At 40.3% G+C, this 22,167-nt stretch overlaps 1 protein-coding gene and 1 pseudogene across 11 annotated transcripts in view; both read left to right on the top strand.

Annotated features, from left to right (window-relative positions):
- PPP1R12B (protein phosphatase 1 regulatory subunit 12B) overlaps nucleotides 1-22,167 on the top strand; it is a 267,914-nt gene that overhangs the window by 32,117 nt on the left and 213,630 nt on the right. The window lies entirely within an intron of this gene.
- Nucleotides 13,719-14,802, top strand: LOC128595491 (serine/arginine-rich splicing factor 3-like; annotated as a pseudogene). Its single transcript, XR_008382942.1, has one exon. The product of XR_008382942.1 is annotated as a serine/arginine-rich splicing factor 3-like (transcript).

Below are 22,167 nucleotides of genomic sequence, written 5' to 3'. Positions count from 1 at the left end.
CGGGTCGCAGTTTGAGGACGCCTGATTGTATGTAAATATAATCTTACATATAAATATTGCTTCCCTTTATAAATTATGTGTGAATCAATTAAAATTAGTCTTTGGCTGAGTGCAGTTGCTCATGCCTGTAATCCCAGCACTCTGAGAGGCCAAGGCCGGCAGATTGCCTGAGCTCAGGAGTTAGAGACCAGCCTGAGCTAGAGTGCAACCCCATCTCTAAAAATTAGCTGAGCATTGTAGCGGGTATCTATAGTCCCAGCTACTTGGGAGGCTGAGGCAAGAGAATTGCTTGAGCCCAAGAGTCTAAGGTTGCTGTGAGATCTGATGTCACAGCACTCTACCAACGGCAACAAAGTGAGATTCTGTCTCAAATAAATAAATAAATAAATAAGTCTTCATCATTTATTTGATATGAAAATTATCCTGGAAGTTGTTATTTGTAGTAAAGAAATATGAAAAATATTGTTGGGCAGCGCCTGTGGCCCAAGGAGTAGGGCGCTGGTCCCATATGCCGGAGGTGGTGGGTTCAAACCCAGCCCCAGCCAAGAAAAAAAAAAAAAAGAAAGAAAAATATTGTTAAAGGTTTTTTTTGTGTGTGTGTGGTTTTTGGCTGGGGCTGGGTTTGAACCCACCACCTCTGGCATATGGGACTGGCGCCCTACCCCCTTGAACCACAGGCATCACCAAATTGTTAAAGTTTTTTCAACATGATATAAATATTAAATAGTATAAGAAGTTAGTGGACCAAACCGGAGTTCACCAAGAACAATTTTCTTCAACCTGGTACTTTTTTTTTTTTTTTTTTAAATGCTGGGAGACTCTTGGTCTTAATAGGATTTTTTTTTTTTTAAGAGACAAAAAAAATTTCACTTTGTTGTCCTCGGTAGAGTGCCGTGGCGTCACAGCTCACAGCAACCTCCAGCACTTGGGCTTAGGCAATTCTCTTGCCTCAGCCTCCCAAGTAGCTGAGACTACAGGTGCCTGCCATAACGCCTGGCTATTTTATGTCACAATTTGGCCAGGACTGGGTTTGAACCTCCACCCTCGGATAGCGGGCTGGCGCCCTACTCACTGAGCCACAGTCGCTGGATTTTTTTAATTGGATTTTTTTTTTTTGTAGAGACAGAGTCTCACTTTATGGCCCTTGGTAGAGTGCCGTGGCATCACACAGCTCACAGCAACCTCCAGCTCCTGGGCTTAAGCCATTCTCTTGCCTCAGCCTCCCGAGTAGCTGGGACCACAGGCGCCCGCCACAGCACCCAGCTATTTTTTTGTTGCAGTTTGGCTGGGGCTGGGTTTGAACTCGCCACCCTCGGCATATGGGGCAGGCGCCCTACTCACTGAGCCACAGGTGCCGCCCTTAATTGGATTTTTTAAAAAGTAAAAAGAAAAAAATTCTCTTCTCTAAAGAATTTTGTGGCTCGGCACCTGTGGCTCAAGCAGCTAAGGCCACATACACCTGAGCTGGTGGGTTCGAATCCAGCCCGGGCCCGCCAAACAATAATGACAGCTGCAACCAAAAAATAGCCGGGCATTGTGGCGGGCGCCTGTAGTCCCAGCTACTTGGGAGGCTGAAGCAGGAGAATCGCTTAAGCCCAGGAGTTGGAGGTTGCTGTGAGCTGTAAAGCCACGGCACTCTACCCAGGGTGACAGCTTGAGGCTCTGCCTCAAAAAAACAAAAAAAAACAAAAGAATTTTGTGTACTATTTGGTGGGATAAGATATAGTAAAATGAAATAAACAAACAAACCTCAGGTGTTTAAGGTGGGGGATAATTGTGGAATGAATTGACTGGCTAATTAGTGTAGATACTCTGAGGAGATAGAGGTTATTTTCACTTGGGAAAGACACAGTTTCTGAAAGGTCAGGCATCTCATAACTGCTTATTAAATAAACAAATTGAATTTTTGGAGCAGAGGACTAATGTGAGAAGGGTATTATTTTAAATGATTAATTTGATAAGACTATGTTGGATAGGCTTAGTGCCCATAGCACAGTGGTTATGGTGCTAGTCACATACACCGAAGTTGGCGGGTTCGAATCCGGCCCGGGCCAGCTAACCAACAATGACAACTGCAACAAAAAAATAGCCAGGCATTGTGGCAGATGCCTGTAGTCCCAGCTACTTGGGAGGCTGAGACAAGAGAATTACTTTAGCCCAAGAGTTTGAGGTTGCTGTGAGCTATGACGCCATGGTACTCTACTGAGGGTGACATAGTAAAACTCTGTCTCAAAAAAAAAAGACTATGTTGGATAGATTGATTGAAGAGAGAGAGATAAGATGCACAATAGCTTATTACATGGTATAAAAGGTACTAGGACAACAGTGAAAGGGGTCTAAGAGAACAGTAAGGAGTGAACAGTCATTTATGAAAAATGCAAGATATTGAGAGTTACCAGTTATAGAAAGCAGATGAAGGAATGGTCAAAGACAATTTTAAGATTTTGAGAGCAATACTGAAATTCAACAAATACTTATTAAACATGCATTCAGTGCCATTTGCTGAACTAGATGCTGGGGAAAAAATGTTGAGGGATGAGGAAGATGGTCCTCTTTTATATGGCTTTCATTCTACATTATTAAGGGAATGTAAATGGGGAAGGCACGAAAGAAAGAGTAGAGCTTAGTTTTAGATATTAACAATTTGAGGTAAGATTGTGATGTGTGGTGAACAATCGGAATTAAAAAGAGTTTAGAGTCACGTTTTTTTGCCTAGATGTGAATGTTCTGTTAGCTGATGGGAAGCGCATAATATAGTTTGGGGATAGAATGTTATGTAAATGTATGTTCAGCCAATTTGTTCTAGACTCCTGTTTAAATCCATTTTACTTTGTTTATTTTCTTCTTGAGGATCTGTCAGTGGGGTGTTGAAATCACTAGATATTACAGTGCTGCTGTTTATCGTTTAGTTTACATCAAGAAGGATTTGCTTTATGAATCTGAGCATGCCTGTGTTAGGTATATAGATATTTAGGATTATTATGTGTTCTTGTTAAATTCTTCCCTTTACCATTATTTAATGACTGTCTTTTTTTTTTTTTACTTTTGTTGATTCGAAGTCTGTGTTATCTGAGAATGGCTACATCAGCCTTCTTTTGGTTTCCATTTGCATGGAATATTGTTTTCCATCCCTTCACCTTGAGTCTGCCAGAGTCCTTTTAGGCTAGATGTGTTTCCTGGAAACAGCAGATACTTGGCTTACAATTTTTTATCCATTCAGCCATCCTGTGTCTCTTCAGTGAGGAGTTCAAGCCATACACATTTATTGAAAGAATTGATAAGTGGGTGGATTTCTGTTTATCCTGTTGGAAAGAATTTTATTGCTCTGTTTTACCTCTTAGAGCCACCTCTAGTATCTGGGCTTTGAACTATAGCATTTGGATGGTTTTACACTGGTGGGTGTCTATTATGCTGATCCATGTATAATGTAGATCTGAGTGCTTCCTGTAGAGCAGATCTGGTCTTGACAAGTTACCTCAGCATCTGCTTCTCTGAGAGTCTTTATTTCTTCCTCATATAAGCAACTGAATTTTGCAGGATACAAAGTTAGGCTAGCCATTATTCTGTTTGAGGAGACTGGGAATGGTTTCTAGTCACTTACGGCTTTTAAGGTCTTAGTTGAGAAATCTGCAGTTAGTCTGATGGGTTTTCCTTTGTAAGTAATGATGCTTTCACCTTACAGTTTGTAGGAGTTCCACTTTCTTGTTAACTTTGGCCAGTCTGATGAGTATATGTCATGGTGATTGGCTCTTGGTGATTCTCCCAGGAGTCTGTTGAACTTCTAGTACCTGGACCAGATTTCTAGCAAGACCTGGGAAGTTTTCCTCCCTCAAATAGGTTTTCCAGCCCTTGTGTATTTTCCTCTTCACCCTCAAGGATGCCTATAATTTGTATGTTAGGCCTCTTTACACAATCCTGGATTTTTTTGCAGGCTTTGCTTGTTCCTCTTTTTTCTGTTCTTTCTCTTCAACTGACTTGTTTAAAATTCAAGAGTGTTACTTTCTGGCTCCGAGATTCTTTCTTCTTCCTGGTCTAGCCTAATTTTAAGGCCTTCCATTGTCTTGCCCAGACTATAGGGTTTAGGACTTAGTTATTAGGGAGTTCACCTGGGGGGGTTCTGAGTGGGAGAAGAGCTATGAACACCTCATGCCCCAGGTATAATGTAATCCAGGGATGTGGATGGGGAAAACTGTGAATACTTGAACTTGCTCTGCCCTGTATGCTCTTCATCTGCCTAGATCCCTCCTCAGGGTGGAGGTGAGAGTGCATTCTCTATCTTTCACAGCCTACAGGCTGAAGGGTAAGGGGAGAGAATTCAGGATTAAGCCAAATGCAGGGGGGAGATGCAGATGGAGCCTACTGGCCATCCTCCATCCCCTGATTGTGTTTAGAAATAAACTGTGCAAATCTCTTTACAAAAAAAAAAAAAAAAAAAGACTTTCCATTGGGTTTTATATTAGTTTGAATGAATTTCTTACTTCCAGAAGCTCTGCTTGATTTTTAAAAAATTATTCTATTTCCTTATTCATTTCCTGCATGTTTTTGTGATTTCTTTCTGTTGGGTTTTTATTTTCTCTTGTATTTCATTGAACTCTTTTATAATCTATATTTGAAATCTTTTTTTCTTTTCTTTTCTTTTTTTTTTTTTTGAGACAGAGTCTTACTTTGTCACCTTCAATAGAGTTCTATGGCATCATAGTTAACAGTAATCTCAAACTCTTGGGCTCAAGCAATTCTCTTGCCTCAACCCCTTGAGTAGCTGGGACTACAGGCATCCGCTACAACGCCTGGCTATTTTTAGAGATGAGGTCTCACTCTGGCTGATCTTGAACCTGTGAGCTAAGGAATCCCTCTGCCTCGGCCTCCCAGAGTGCTAGGATTACAGACGTGAGTTACCGTTCCCAGCCCTGTATTTGAAGTCTTTATTAGTAATTTCACTATTCTTGTTTTTCTTGGTTTCCATTGGTACTCAGTTATTGGTTTCTTTTGGAGGGTATTCTTTGATTCTGATCTTTGATGTATCTGGAGATTTTTTCACTTATTTCTTCATATCTGATACAACTTTTACTTCTTGTTTTTGGATTTTCTTTTGATTAGATAAAGGCACACCCAGTTTATTCTCTGAGACAGTGAGTGGTGCTTGTGGGTGAGGTTCAACTACACCCTGTATTACTGAGTCAGTAAATGTTGCAAAGGGCTTGTAAATTGACCTCCATGTCAGTAGGTTGAGATTGCCAGAGGAAGCAAGCTGCAGTGTTGTTCTCTGACCAGCTGTAGTCCCTCAGGATAAGCACTTGATTTCCCTAGGTAGTGGACCCCTTTAACATTAAATAAGTCCTTATTCTCTGCCACAGCAGAGACAGGTGGGGGAATGCAGCTGGGAGGGTTTGGGCTGGGTGAGCTGGCCTCAGGTTCCAACAACGGTGGCAAGGTATTTGTTTCATCAAGGGTCAAAGTTCTGTTCCTAGCTTCCAGGCAGAGCTGCAAGGGAAGGGCAGCAATGGCCTCACTCAATCCTAAATCTCCTTGCCTCTAAGCAATGCAACTAAGACCTGGGGGATGGGATCTGGTCTGCAGGCCCACCTTCACATCTTCAAAGATCAGACTCTGACAATGCTAGAAAGAAGTGTGGTAGTCTCTAGTTGCCCACTGGTGTCCAAGCAGGTTCAATGTCCCTCTGCTTCAGGGCACATCACACCCTGATAGAGCCACTGGGCAGGTGGCACCAGGTTGGGCCAGTAGGCAAGGAGCTCATAATCCACGCCCCCCTCAATGCACCATAGGACCCCCAGAGGAAAGTCTGACCATCACTCCCTGTGAAGCCTCTTTGTGGTGGCTCAGTTGTCTCCCTTCAGTAGCTGCAGGTGGGGTGGGGAAGGGGAGAAAAAGAGTCTGGAAAGGTTTAAGCCTCACTCTCTGTGGAAGCTCTGTTGTGGTAGATGCACCAACTGAGAGGAAAAGCAATTCCTGTGAGCCCCATTTTAACCCTCTCAGCAGCCATGGGTGAGGTAGGAGAAGGGGAGGAAAAGGGTCTGAATGAGAGCCAGGCACAATGGCTCATGTTTGTAATCCTAGTACTCTGGGAGGCCGAGGTAGGTGGATTACTTGAGCTCACGAGTTTGAGACCAGCCTGAGCAAAAACAAGACCCTTTTGGGTCTCTACTAAAAATAGAAAAACTGAGGCAAGAGGTTTGCTTGAGCCTGAGTTGGAGGTCGCTGTGAGCTATGATGCCACAGCACTCTATCCAGGGCAACAGCTTGAGACTCTGTCTCAAACAAAAAAGTCTGAGTGGGAGAAAGCTAGCACTGTGGTCATCTCTGTCCCTCTCTCCAGAAAGCAGCTCACCCTGATGCCTCTGGACTTGTCAGCCCCCTGTGGCTCCCACAGTCTGGACTGAAGTTGGGAAATGTTTGTGTGGGAACAAGCAAGAGGAAAATAGCGGGGGAGCTGAAGCTCCCTAGGGAAGACAAAAGTGGGTAAAGAAGCAATAGGGTGCCTGCTGTCTCAGCTTGGGTCTGCCGTCCTGGGAAGTGACCCTGAGGGCACTGGCAGTCTGATGCTTTTCCTTAAGAAGCTCCCAGTTCACTAGCAGCAGCAGCTTTGAGGCTTGTGAGGGTAAAAGAGCTCTTCAGCAGCTCAGGAGCCCACCAACTGCCTACGATGTGGGGGAAGGAGAAATAAAGCACTCAATCTACACTTCTCACTGTACTCCAAGGCTCTTGAGGGCTGATCTCTGCCAGTATCCTGCTCCTTTGTGTTCTGCTCCACAACTTCTTTCAGTGGAATCTCTGACAGGTTATATCTTGCTGCAGAGGCAGTGACAGTACTCCTAGGATAGCTCTAATAAAAAAGATAGATAATAACAAATATGGGCTTGGCAAGATGGCTTACACCTATAATCGTAGCACTATGGAAGGCTGAGGAGGGAGGACGCCTTGAGCTCAGGAGTTCAAGATCAGACTGAGCAAGAGTGACACCCCATCTCTACTAAAAATAGAAAAATTAGCCAGACATTGTGGCAGGCGCCTGTAATCTCAGATCCTCAGGAGGCTGAGGCAAGAAGATCGCTTGAGCACAGGAGTTTGACATTTTTGTGAGCTTTGATGCTACAGGACTTTACCCAGGGCGACAGAGTGAGACTGTGTCACAAACAAACAAAACTAACTCACAAATATTGGTGAGAATGTGAAGAAATTGGAGCCTCATACTTTGCTTGTGGGACTATAAAACTGGGAAACAGTTTGGCAGTTCCTTAAAATTGTAAACACAGAGTTAACATCTGATTTAGCAACTCTGCTCCTAGAAATATACATCCAAGATGATTGAAAACATATGCCCACGTAAAAGCTTCTACATTGATGTTCAGCCCAAATATCCATCAGCTAATGAATAAATAAAACAAAATGTAGTATGTCTAGAAAAGAAATATTATTCAGCTATAAAAAGTAAAAAAGTACTGATAATACAACTTGACACAAAAGGCCATGATTCCATTTATATGACTGATTTAGGCAAATCCACACAGATAGAAAGTAGATTAATGGTTGCTAGAGGGCCGGAGGAAGGGATGAATGGGAAGTGATTGCTAATGGAACAGGATTTCTCTTTGAGAATAAAAATGTGAAATTAGATAGTCAGATCATTGCCCAACTCTATAAACATTTAAATACACTAAACACTGAGTAGTGTGTTTTAAAAGGGTGAATTTTATGGTATGTTAATTATATCTCAGTGAAGATGTTACAAATGAAACATTCATGTTGCTGTTTTGAGCATTCTTGTACATGATTCTGTATGTCAGTGTATTCATTTTCTAGGGCTAATGTGAAAGATCAAATATTTATGCATCTTCACTGGATAAATATTGTTTAAAGTCTTTGGCTTACTAATACTAATTTACATTGCCTCCAACTATGTTTGAAAGTTTCTTTTTCTTTTTTTTGAGACTTTGTCACCCTCAGTAGAGTGCTATCGTGTCACAGCTCACAGCACCCTCAAACTCTTGGGTTCAAATGATCCTCTTGCCTCAGTCTCCTGAGCAGCTGGGAATATAGGCACCTGCCACAATGCCTGGCTGTTTTTCTTTTTTTTTTCCATTTTTATTTTTTTATTGTTGGGGATTCATTGAGGGTACAATAAGCCAGGTTACACTGATTGCAATTGTTAGGTAAAGTCCCTCTTGCAATCATGTCTTGCCCCCATAAATTGTGACACACACCAAGGCCCCACCCCCCTCCAAGTTTTTCTTTTTTTTTTTAAGAGACAGGGTCTTGCTTTTGCTCAGGGTGGTCTTTTTTTTTTTTTTTTTTTTTTTTTGTAGAGACAGAGTCTCACTGTACCGCCCTCGGGTAGAGTGCCGTGGCGTCACACGGCTCACAGCAACCTCTAACTCTTGGGCTTACGCCATTCTCTTGCCTCAGCCTCCCGAGTAGCTGGGACTACAGGCGCCCGCCACAACGCCCGGCTATTTTTTTGTTGCAGTTTGGCCGGGGCTGGGCCTGAACCCGCCACCCTCAGCATATGGGGCCGGCGCCCTACTCACTGAGCCACAGGCGCCGCCCCAGCTCAGGGTGGTCTTAAACTCCTGAGCTCAAGCAATTCACCTGCCTCAGCCTCTAGGATTAATGGTGTGAGCCACCGAGTCTAGACTTGTATATGAAAGCTTCTATTGTTCCACATTCTCATTTATAGTTGCCATTATCATATTATTTATATCATTGACTTTTCAGGTGAAAATCAGTGTGATTCTTTAATTGATTGCTTACTGTTCCCTGACACTGCCAACAGTGTATTGCAAATGGCTCTTGATTATTGATACATAGATTTCTTGGTGATTAGCTGCAAAATATCAAGGTCCAAGTAGCATATTGCCTGATATTTTGAGTTTGTATATTTTCAATTTCATGAAAATCGGGAGAGATTGGGCAGTCTGTTACAGAAAACCTTCCAACTAAGTCTCAATAATTCATGCTTGGACTATTCAGTTTGTATATTATTTAGACTCTACATCTTTTTCCATCACCTCTAACCAGTTTTTTCTTCGTGCAGTAGCTGTTTTTTCCCTGTGATTTCTTCTTAGTTGAAGAAGTCTTATACACTGTACTAGATATTTTAAAAAGAAATGTCTGGCCAGGTTTGGTGGTTCACACCTGTAATCCTAGCATTCTGGGAGGCCAAAGTGGGTGGATTGCCTGAACTCAGGAGTTCCAGACCAGTCTGAGCCAGAGCGAGACCTCGTATCTAAAAGTAGCTGGGTGCTGTGGTGGGCACCTGTAGTCCCAGCTACTTGGGAGGCTGAGCCAAGAGAATTGCTTAAGCCCAAGAGTTTGAGGTTGCTGTGAGCTGTGATGCCACAGCATTCTACTGAGGTTGACAAAGTGAGACTCTGTCTCAAAAAAGAAAAGAAGTGTCTAAGTTCAACTTCTGACTGTTTATCAGGGGGGAAAAAGTTATTCAAGTAGTACCAGCAAGCACTATAAAGATCCTGCTACATACATTCTCTATTTTTTTTTTTAAAGAAAGTCTCACTTTGTCACCCTTGGTGAGTGATGTGGCGTCACAGCTCACAGCAACCTCCAACTCCTGGGCTTAGGTGATTCTCTTGCCTCAGTCTCCCGAGTAGCTGGGACCACAGGTGCCCACTGCAATGCCCAGCTATTTTTTGTTGCAGTTTGGCTGAAGCCGGATTTGAACCCACCACCCTTAGGTATATGGGGCTGGTGCCCTACTCACTGAGCCACAGGTGCTGCTCTACATAAATTATTTAAAAACTTTCTTTTCAGGTATTGATTCTCAAGTTTTTCAGAGTATTATAACCTATTGCAAGTTTCCCTATACTCTTTGAGGCAGGGATAATTATAGAATAATACAGCTGGAGAGTATCCTAGTGATTATGGAGCTCAACCTTATCATTTTTACAGATTAAAAAAGCTGAGGTCCAGAGAGGTAAAGTGACTTGCCCAAGGTCTCACAGCTAGATCTATTGCAATCATATATTAATTGTCATGTTTTCTTCTGGTTCACTACTATGGTTTAAATGGTTATTCAAGAGCTTTTATATGAAAACAAAAAACTAAGGAGAGAGTTCATGACTTTATTCAAAAGTTTTACTGCAAAGGAGGAAAAGGACTATTGTGATAGGGAAAATGATATAGCCATAAGATCTGAAATTGTCTCAGACCTAAGAGCTATTTTTCTACAATAATAAAATTTATGGCTAACCTCAGAATGCAGATGTACATTTGAATACTTATAAGGAGTTCCTGTGTATTTGGAATGTTTTATTGACTTTCTTTAATTTTGGGGAAATAATTGCAAATCAGCTAATGTGCTGTTATATCCAACACCTTGACTTTTTTTTTTTAAGGATAGTATATTTATCTTATTGCTATTTGTTTTCAGTAATATACCACTCTTGATAAAAATCATTTTCATGAGAATATATTTAGGCCTGTCTTTGCCTGAGGACTTTTCCAAACTCCAGTTAGAAGAGTGGAATTCTACAACTTTTCCTGGCATCCTATTCTTTTATAAAAAGGAGTGAAGAAATGAAATAGTAAGTTATAGGAAAATGTTTTAGAAGAGCTTTTGTTTATTTCCAACTCAAACTTAATTTATCGATTCAGAAAGCATAACTAATGATGCTTGTATCTGCATGCAGTGGTTGATTTTGTGTCAGAAAGCCTTCTGGTGCTTGCTCTAGTCTTTACACTGCCCTCTAGGTTAACCTAGAAAAATGACTTTACTCTTGGCTTTACTGTAGCTTTTGAAAACAGAGTATTAAATTACTTTAAACCTTTGAATTTTTCCTTTTGAGCCTTAAATTGGAATACTCTGTCAACCACGTCAATGTAGTATATAAATAAATAAGACCAGCTGTGCTCCAGGAAATAGGGTGGGCTAGAACCAGTTATGAAGGCTGCTCCTCTTACATTCTAACATTTTGCAGAGCAAGAAATGTGAAACTTGGTCTCAGAAGGATGTAGGGATCATCTCTGCTTAGTTCTTAATTAAGTAAAGACTTGGGCACCCTAAAAGCCTAGAGAGCGAGGCTTGTGTTGGTGTACTGCTATGTAAGGTTCATTTGAATTAATCTCTGAGGTTATTAAACACATAGCTGTAACTCAAAAAAGATAGCTTAAATGTGCCAGCTATTTGGCTACTGCTTAAGCTTGGCTTCATTTTAATGCTTTAGTGGTAACAGATTTTTTTTTTCTGATTCATTTATGGTAGAAAAAGATTCTTCAGTGATTTCTTTAAAGGTCAATAATTAGACTATCCAAAAACACACTCCAGTACCTTGATACGTTTTTGCCTATCCCTTCAAATATGACGATTGTGATCTTCTGTGTGAGACTCTACACTGGGTGAGAATGCTATTTTCTAGATGCACTAGAAGTTTAACCTAGTATCATTGGGAATCCTGAGCAGCAAACTTGGGAAAGGTAGGGGTATTGCCACTTTAACTTTTCAAAGCAAGTCTTTGAACTATCTTGTGTCACATTTTAAAAATGTATGTAAGTTAGTTGGTGAGATTAACTATGTTCCAAACTAGGCATTGTACAAAAGCAGAATAATTCTAAAACATAAAATGAATGAAATTCGAGGAAAAATATTGACATAAAATTAATTTGATCTATACAAAATAGCTTTCCAAACCATCATTTGGAATATAATAGATGCACATTTAAGAATGTAATGGGAAAGAAGATCCTATTTATAGAAGCAACAAAAAAATCGTAAAATATGGCCAGGTGTGGTAGTCACGTCTATAATCCTTGCACTCTGGGAGGCTGAGACAGTGGATCGCCTGAGTGCAAGAGTATGAGACCAGTCTGAGCAAGTGGTCTCTATTAAAAATAGGAAAAAAAACTACCCTTGTGTGGTGGCGGGCTCCTGTTGTGCCAGCTACTTGGGAGGTTAAGACAAGAGGAGCTTTTGAGCCCTAGAATTTGAAGTTGCTGTGAGCTATGATGATGCCACAACACCCTACAAGGGTGACTAAGTGAGGCTCTGTCTTAAAAAAAAAAAAAAAAATGAAGAAAAAACACGTCATAAAATACGTCCAAGAAGAAATGTTTAAGATCTATAGAAAGAAAGTATTAACATGATACTTTATGAAAGAACATGAAAGAAGGCCTAAATAAGTAGAGCTACTACTGGAAGTAGTATTATATCATCCCAATTTCTTAATAATATCAATCTCTAATAGTGCTAATTGTATTACAATAATAACTACCATATAGAATTGTTAGCATTAATTAAGATATGACAGTCTTTGGGTGGCGCCTGTGGCTCAAGGAGTAGGGCGCCGGTCCCCATATGCCGTAGGTGGCGGGTTCAAACCCAGCCCCGGCCAAAAACCACACACACACACACACACACACATACACACACACAAAGATATGACAGTCTTTTTTTTTTTTTTAGAGACAGAGTCTCTCCCTTTATTGCCCTTGGTAGAGTGCTGTGGCATCACAGCTCACAGCAACCTCCAATTCCCAGGCTTAGGTGATTCTCTTGCCTCAGCCTCCCGAGTAGCTGGGACTACAGGCATCCGCCACAACGCCCTGCTATTTTTTGTTGCAGTATGGCCAGGGTCAAGTTCGAACCTGCCACCCCAGTATATGGATGGGGCTGGCGCCCTACCCACTGAGCCTGTGGTGCTGTCCAAGACATGAAAGTCTTAAAACCATTTCTGGCACATAGTAGGCTGCATAGTATTTGTAATCTTTGTTTTTATTGTACAATCAATGTAACCCTACTCAGAATTTCCATGGAAATTTGGCAAGCTAATTCTAAAGTTCATCTGAAAGAATCAATCTGTATAAATAGCCAAGACAGTCCCCCAAAGCTCAATGAGGTGGGTCTTGACCTACCAGATGTCCAAACATTATAAAATAATTAGAATCTTATAGTATTGATATAGAAATAGACAAGTAGATCAATGAAAAGAATAGAGGCTCCAGAAACAGACCCAAGTACAGATGGGAATTTAATTCTGATAAATATGACATTTCAAATTAATGGAATAAAAATGGTGTTAGGAAAATTTGTTCTTAGGGGAAAAAATGAGACCCTCTAACTCTTACCGCCCACAAAAATAAGTTTCAAAGAGTCAAATAGTGATGTATATATATATAAAATACATATTTTTAAAACATACTAATTTTTAGGCTGGGCACAGTGGCTCATGTCTTTAATCCTAGCACTCTAGGAAGCCCAGGCAGGTGGGTTGCTTGATCTCATAGGTTCAAGACCAACCTGAACAAGAGTGAGACCCCGTCTCTACTAAAAATAAAAAAACTAGCGTAGTGTTGTGGAAAGTGCCTGTAGCCCCAGTTTCTCAGGAGGCTGATGCAAGAGAACACTTGAGCCCAGGAGTTTGAATTTGCTGTGAGCTGTGATGTCACAGCACTCTATCCAGGGTGACAGAGTTAGAGTCTATCTTTAAAAATATATATATACTAATTTTTAGAAGGAAATACAGGTGAATATTTTTATAACTAGGAGACAAGGAAGAAGTGGGAGGGAAAGGGCTTCCAGAGCAAAGTGAAACTAAGAACTTCTGTATAACATTGTAAAAAGACATCATTTAAAAAGTCAAAAGAGGCCATTTTGTGGACCCTGGGTAAGGTGGAGCAACAGTGGGAGTCCAGCCAGAAGGGAGCCAGAAGCAGGACAGTCTATCTGAGCGTGAGGACTTGAGCCTCCTCACTTTAACTCTAGATTTTGAAATGCATTGTGATTCCTGTCCGTTGGACTGTAAGGTTTATGTAGATAATCTTGGAAACAATGGCAATAAGACTGAATTGGAATGGGCTTTGGCTATTATGGACCACTCCGAAGCACCCTCCCAGGTTTGCTTTTGTTGAATTTGAAGATCCTAGAGATGCAGCTGATCCTGTCCAAGAGCTGGATGGAAGGACACTGTGTGGCTGCCCTGTGAGAGTGGAACTGTCCAATGGTGAAAAAAGAAGTAGAAATCGTGGCCCACCCCCAACTTGGGGTCTTCGCCCCCAAAATGATTATCGTAGGAGTCCTCCACCCCATTGCAGATCTCTAAGGAGGAGAAGCTTCTCTCGCAGCTGGAGCAGGTCCCTTTCCAGAGACAGGATAAGAGGGAGATCACTGTCTCGGAAGAGAAATCATAAGCCCTTCTCTAGGCCTTGAAGCTGATCTAGGTCAAATGAAAGGAAATAGAAGACCAGTTTGCAAGAGAAGTGGTGTACAGGAGATAACTTCATGTGACAGGAGTATGTTCAGAAATTTCAAGTTTTGTTTGAGACCTCATAAGCTTGGTGCATTTTTAAGATGTTTTAGCTGTTCAAATTTGTTTGTCTCTTAGAACAGTGACACAAAAAGTATAATTCTCTATGGTTTGAAATGGATCATATGAGGCATGTAATACCAAGAATTGTTACTTTACAATGTTCCCTTAAGCAAAATTGAATTTGCCTTGAATTTTAGTTTTGCATAGACTGATAATAAACCTCTAAATCCTGCCCAGCTAAAGTGTGATGTTTTTTTTTTATATATAGAAACAAAACTGGCAAAAATTGAATGAAGATTTACTTTTCCCCCATGTCTGAGATAGTGTATGCAACTATAGTTGAACAAGCAGTCTTTATAAAGCTGCTGTGAAACAACCCAGCAGCTACATCATTGTACTAAATTAGAGGTTTATGAAAAATCCAACTGGTTTTCACCCTGGGCAGAGATTGCCTACTTACTGTAGAATCTGATAAATTCTAAGAAAGTTTCCCTTTACTTTAGGTCCATAAGTTCCTTATGTAATAGTTATATATCAAAATACCAATGTCCTGCCAGTTTAAGGGTACATTGTAGAGCCGAACTTTGAGTTACTGTGCAAGATTTTTTTTTTTATGCTGTCATTTGTAATATGTTTTGTGAGAATCTTTCAGATTAAAGTTTTGGTTACAATTGTTGTTTAACTTGAAAAAAAAAGTCAAAAGACAAAGTAATTTTATGATCAAAGGCTTAATATCCAGAGTAACAAGCTCCATTATGGACACCCTATATAGGCAATTAAAAAAAGTGCCCATCTAATCAATATTTGGAATCACACCCTCTCCCTAGACTTAGCCAGGAAGAAATAGAGCTCCTGAACAGACCAATTTCAAGCACTGAGATTAAAGAAACAATAAAAAATCTTCCAACCAAAAAATGCCCTGGTCCAGACGGCTTCACTCCAGAATTCTATCAAACCTTCAAGGAAGAGCTTATTCCTGTATTGCAGAAATTATTCCAAAAAATTGAGGAAGAAGGAATCTTCCCCAACACATTCTATGAAGCAAACATCACTCTGATACCAAAACCAGGAAAAGACCCAACCAAAAAGGAGAATTTCAGACCAATCTCACTCATGAATATAGATGTAAAAATTCTCAACAAAATCCTAGCCAATAGATTACAGCTTATCATCAAAAAAGTCATTCATCATGATCAAGTAGGCTTCATCCCAGGGATGCAAGGCTGGTTTAATATACGCAAGTCCATAAACGTTATCCACCTATTAACAGAGACAAAAATAAAGATCATATGATCCTCTCAATAGATGCAGTAAAAGCATTTGATAAAATCCAGCATCCTTTTCTAATTAGAACACTGTAGAGTATAGGCATAGGTGGCACATTTCTAAAACTGATTGAAGCTATCTATGACAAACCCACAGCTAATATTTTACTGAGTGGAGTAAAACTGAAAGCTTTTCCTTTTAGAACTGGAACCAGACAAGGTTGTCCTCTGTCACCTTTACTATTCAACATAGTGCTGGAAGTTCCAGCCAATAAAATTAGGCAAGACAAGGAAATAAAGGGAATCCAAATGGGAGCAGAGGAGGTCAAACTCTTCCTCTTTGCTGATGACATGATGTTATACTTAGAGAACCCCAAAGACTCAACCACAAGACTCCTAGAAGTCATCAAAAAATACAGTAATGTTTCAGGTTATAAAACAGTGTCCACAAGTCAGTAGCCTTTGTGTACGCCAATAACAGTGAAGAAGGGAAGCTAATTAAGGACACAACTCCCTTCACCATAGTTTCAAAGAAAATGAAATACCTAGGAATATACCTAACGAAAGAGGTGAAGGACCTCTATAAAGAAAATTATGAAATCCTCAGAAAGGAAATAGCAGAGGATTTTAACAAATGGAAAAACACACCATGCTCATGCATGGGCAGAATCAACGTTGTTAAAATGTCTATACTTCCCAGGCGGCGCCTGTGGCTCAGCTGGTAAGGCGCCGGCCCCATATACTGAAGGTGGCGAGTTCAAACCCGACCCCGACCAAACTGCAACCAAAAGCCGGGCATTGTGGCGGGTGCCTGTAGTCCCAGCTACTGGGGAGGCTGAGGCAGGAGAATCGCTTGAGCCCAGGAGTTGGAGGTTGCTGTGAGCTGTGTGAGGCCACGGCACTCTACTGAGGGCTATAAAGTGAGACTCTGTCTCTACAAAAAAAAAAAAATGTCTATACTTCCCAAAACAATCTACCTATTCAATGCCATTCCTATCAAAATACCAACATCATACTTTCAAGATTTGGAAAAAATGATTCTGTGTTTTGTATGGAACCAGAAAAAAACCCATGTAGCTAACGCAGTTCTTAGTAATAAAAATAAAGCTGGGGGCATCACCATCTCAGATTTTAGTCTGTATTACAGAGCCATACTGGTCAAGACAGCATGGTACTGGCACAAAAATAGAGACATAGACACTTGTAATTGAATAGAAAACCAAGAAATGAAACTAACATCTTAACAACCACCTAATCTTTGATAAACCAAACAAGAACATACCTTGGGGGAAAGACTCCCTATTCAATAAATGGTGTTGGGAGAACTGGATATCCACATGTAAAAGACTGAAACTGGACCCACAGCTTTCCCCACTCACAAAAATTGATTCAAGATGGATAAAGGACTTAAATTTAAGGCATGAAACAATAAAAATCCTCCAAGAAAGCATAGGAAAAACACTGGAAGATATTGGCCTGGGGAAAGACTTCATGAAGAAGACTGCCATGGCAATTGCAACAACAACAAAATAAATGGGACTTCATTAAACTGAAAAGCTTCTGTACAGCCAAGGAGACAACCAAAGCAAAGAGACAACCTACACAATGGGAAAGGATATTTGCATATTTTCAATCAGACAAAAGCTTGATAACTAGGATCTATAGAGAACTCAATCCACATGAAAAAAGCCAACAATCCCATATATCAATGGACAAGAGACATGAATAGAACCTTCTCTAAAGAAGACAGATGAATGGCTAACATATGAAAAAATGTTCATCATCCCTATGTATTAGAGAAATGCAAATCAAAACCACCCTGAGATACCGTCTAACCCCAGTGAGAATGGCCCACATCACAAAATCTCAAAACTGCAGATGCTGGCGTGGATGTGGAGAGAAGGGAACACTTTTACACTGCTGGTGGGACTGCAAACTAGTACAACCTTTCTGGAAGGAAGTATGGAGAAACCTCAAAGCACTCAAGCTAGACCTCCCATTTGATCCTGTAATCCCATTACTGGGCATGTACCCAGAAGGAAAAAAATCCTTTTATCATAAGGACACCTGTACTAGACTGTTTATTGCAGCTCAGTTTACAATCGCCAAAATGTGGAAACAGCCTAAATGCCCACCAACCCAGGAATGGATTAACAAGCTGTGGTATATGTATACCATGGAATACTATTCAGCTATTTAAAAAAAATGGAGACTGGCCAGGCGTGGTGGCTCAAGCCTGTAGTCCCATCGCTGTGGGAGGCTGAGGCGGGTGGATTGCCTGAGCTCAGAGGTTCAAGACCCATATGAGCAGCAGTCAGCCAGAGTAAGACCCCGTCTCTACTAACAACATCAAAAACAGCCAGCACCGCAGGAGAAAGAAGAAAATCAATAAAAAAGGAGTACTTCAAACAAAGAAGAATGAACAAGCACACTGAAATTAAAAAAAAAAAAAAATGGAGACTTTACATCCTTCGTATTAACCTGGATGGAAGTGGAAGACATTATTCTTAGTAAAGCATCACAAGAATGGAGAAGCATGAATCCTATGTACTCAATTTTGATATGAGGACAATTAATGACAATTAAGGTCATGGGGGGGGAGGAAAAGCAGAGAGAGGGATGGAGGGGGGCGGGGCCTTGCTGTGTGCCTTCTGGGGCACCTTCTGAGGGCAAGACATGATTGCAAGAGGGACTTTACCTAACAAATGCAATCAGTGTAACCTGGCTTATTGTGCCCTCAATGAATCCCCAACAGTAAAAAAACAAGAACACTCAGTAACATTAAACACATATAAACAGTTTCGAAAAAAAAAATGTGCCCATCTAAAATAAAAATGGGGAGCGGCACCTGTGGCTGAGTGAGTAGGGCACCAGCCCCATATACTGAGGGTGGGGGCTTCAAACCCGGCCCCGACCAAACTGCAACAAAAAATAGCCGGGCACTGTGGCAGGCGCCTGTAGTCCTAGCTACTTGGGAGGCTGAGGCAAGAGAATTGCCTAAGCCCAAGAGCTGGAGGTTGCTGTGAGCTGTGACAACACAGCACTCTACCGAGGGTGACAAAGTGAGACTCTGTCTCTAAAAAGAAATATATATATATAAACAAATAAAAATGGGGAAAGTCTACAAATGGACAATTACTTATATAGTTAATAAACACATGGATAATGTCCATATGGAATTGCAAGGGACCCAGAATAGCCAAAATAATCCTCAAAGGAAGAATAAAGTAAGAAGACTCATACTTGCTGATTTCAAACTACAAAGCAGTGGTAAACATGACAGTGTGATATTGGCATGAAGGTTGGCATATAGATCAATGGAATAGGGTTGAGAGTCCAGAAACAAATCCATACAACTATGGGCTAACTGATTTTTGACAAAGATGCCAAGATCATCAAATGGGGAAAGAATAGTCTTTTCAACAAATTGTACTAGGCCAGCTAGACAGTCTCATACAAAAGAATGAAATGTCACCCTTACCTCATACCACATAAAAATGAATTCAAAATAGATCAAAGACCTAAATGTAAAAGCTAAAACTATAAAACTTTTGGAAGAAAACATTGGAGGTAATATTTTCCATGTCCTTGGTTTTATTTATTTACTTATTTATTTTTACTGATGAGCCATCAGACTGACTCCATGATTTAGCAAAGGTACTTAAATATGTCATCACAAGCATGAGCAGTAAAAGAAAAAATAAATAATTTCAACTAATCAAAATTAAAAGCTTTAAAATTCTTGAAAGGCTACTATCAAGAAAGTGATAAGATAACCCATAGGGTGAGATAAAATGTTTTTTCTTTTTCTTTTCTTTTTTTTTTTTAGAGACAGAGTTTCACTTTGTCGCCCTCAGTAGAGTGCTGTGACAGCCCAGCTCACAGCAACCTCCAGCTCTCGGGCTTAGGTGATTCTCTTGCCTCAGCCTCCTGAGTAGCTGGGACCACAGGGGCCCGCCACAATGCCGGCTATTTTTTGTTGCAGTTTGGCTGGGGCAGGGTTTGAATCCGCCACCCTTGGTATATGGGGCCGGTGCCCTACTCACTGAGCCACAGGCTCTGCCCTGAGGTAAAATGTTTGTAAATTGTATATTTAATAAATAACTTGCATCATAAGTTATTGCATTATAACTTACATATATAAGGAACTCTTACAACTTGATAATAAAAAGACAAATATTCCAATTTAAAAATGGGCAATAGGTTGCCTGGCTAGCTCAGTCAGTAGAGCATAAAAATGGGCAAGCTATCTAAATAGACATGTCTGTAAGGAAGGTATACAGATAGCCAGTAAGCTCATGAAAAGATGCTTGACATTGCCAGCCAAATATACCGAAGGTGGCGGGTTCAAACCCAGCCCCGGCCAAACTGCAACAAAAAAAAAAAAAAGAAAAAGAAAAGATGCTTGACATCAATAGTCATCAAAAAAATGCAGTGAAGGGTGGCGCCTGTGGCTCAAAGGGGTAGGGCGCTGACCCCATATGCCGGAGGTGGTGGGTTCAAACCCAGCCCCAGCCAAAAAAAAAATGCAGTGAAAATCACAGAGGGGCACCATGTTATACCCACTAGAATTAAAGAGGCAAATAATAAGTGTTGGCAAGGGTGTGGAAAAATTGGAGTTCTCCTATACTTTTGGTAGTAATGTAAGATGGTATAGCCACTGAGAAATGGTCTGGCAATTCCTCAAATAACTGAACATAGAGTTATCATATAACCCAGCAATTCTACTCCTAGGTATATACCTAAGATAAATGAAAATATATGCTCATATACAGCCTTATACACAAATGTTTATAGTGGCATTATTCATAATAGCCAGAAGGGGGAAACAATCCAAATGTCTTATCAACTTATGGATGACTAAAATGTAATATGTTCATACAGTAGAATACTATTCAGCCATCCAAAGGATGAAATACTAATACATGCAAAAAATTAGATGAACCTTAAAAACATATGCTATATGAAAGTTCAGAATAGGGAAATCTGTAGAGTAGGGAAGAGTGGGGAGCAATAGCTAGTGGGTACAGTCTTTGAGATGATGGAAATTTTCTAAAATTGGCTGTGGTGATGTTTTCACCTGTCACTATCTAAAAAAAATAAAAAGCCTAGAAACTATGTGTACTACTGAATTATATAATTAGATGTATGGTATGTGAATTATATCTTAGATAAAGCTATGTTAACACTTTCTAAAAATTTCAAAAACACAAGAAACTTCTCTATTTTATTAAATGAAAATTGAAACACTAATTTTTTTTGTTCAGTACTTTAACAGACATTAAAAAATTAGTTAGCTGGGCGTTGTGGTGGGCACCTGTAGTCCCAGCTACTCGGGAGGCTGAGGCAGGAGAATTGCCTAAGCCCAGGAGTTGGAGGTTGCTGTGAGCTGTGTGACGCCATGGCACTCTACCGAGGGCGATAAAGTGAAACTTGTCTCTTCAAAAAAAAAAAAAAAAAGTTATGCCAAGTGTACATTTGATATGGAATTTGGGAAATGGGCACTCTTAACTGTCTTTCAAATGGGTAAAGCCCAAAAGCAGTTTGGCAGAATTTATAAAAATAATTTGATCCCCAAATTTTATTTCTTTTCTTAAACTAGTACATGTGTAGAATGATATATATACAGAAATCTTCTTTTGTTCATTGTTTATAGTAACCAGAATTAGGGGAAAAAAACTTATAAAAACCTATTTATAAGTAAGGGAATGATGAACTACATTAACTATTTACAGTATGGAAATCTTTTTCAGTTGTGACCATAAGAAGTAACCTAAATAGCTTTACACAAACATGTAAGGTCTATAAAAATATCATAAATAAAAAGAAAAACTCACAGAAAATATAGTATGTCCCCATTTATGCTTTTAAAAATTCTAAAAGATAATATGAAAAATATATCCATATATAAGCACAGAAGTATCTGGACATGTTAGAAGGATGTATTCCTGACTGTAGATGGTTAGATTTCCATATTCTTTTACTCTTGCAATAAAAATATACTCTTATGGCTAGGTGTGGTGGCTCAAGCCTATAATCCTAGCACTCTGGGAGGCCGAAGCAGGTGGATTGCCTGAGCTCACGAGTGGGAAATCATACTGAGCCAGAGCAAGACCTTATCTCTAAATATAGCTGGGTGCTGTGGCGGGCGCCTATAGTCCCAGCTACCTGGGAGGTTGAGGCATGTGAATCGCTTAAGCCCAAGAGTTTGAGCACTCTACCGAGGGTGACAAAGTGAGACTCTGTCTTAAAACATATGTGTGTGTGTGTGTGTGTGTACACACTTATGTTATTAGATTACTTTGCCTCTCTGAAATTTTTGAATTTTTTAATCTGGCAGGGTCTTGTCTGGATAAACCCAACTCTGTTTCTCTGTGGTTATGCCTAAGTGCCTAAAAGTCACAAAATAGTACATATTTTTACCACTTACATTCATGGTCACCAAATTCAAATAATTCTTTACCATTGTTTGGAAACATGTGTCCCCCTGATCAACTTACCCTCCTTTCTCCAAAATGAAAATCATTTCATACTTCTCTACTCTCTTCACCCTTCTGACCATCCTACTTCTTCCCTTTTTTTCAACAAATGTTATCACCTCCTGCTGCTTTGCTTTTCACTCCAGAACC

The sequence above is a fragment of the Nycticebus coucang genome, chromosome 10 (assembly GCF_027406575.1).
Source record: "Nycticebus coucang isolate mNycCou1 chromosome 10, mNycCou1.pri, whole genome shotgun sequence".
Taxonomy (NCBI): domain Eukaryota; kingdom Metazoa; phylum Chordata; class Mammalia; order Primates; family Lorisidae; genus Nycticebus; species Nycticebus coucang.
The sequence above is the reverse complement of the archived record's forward strand: the minus strand, read 5'-3'. Positions and strand labels throughout refer to the sequence as shown.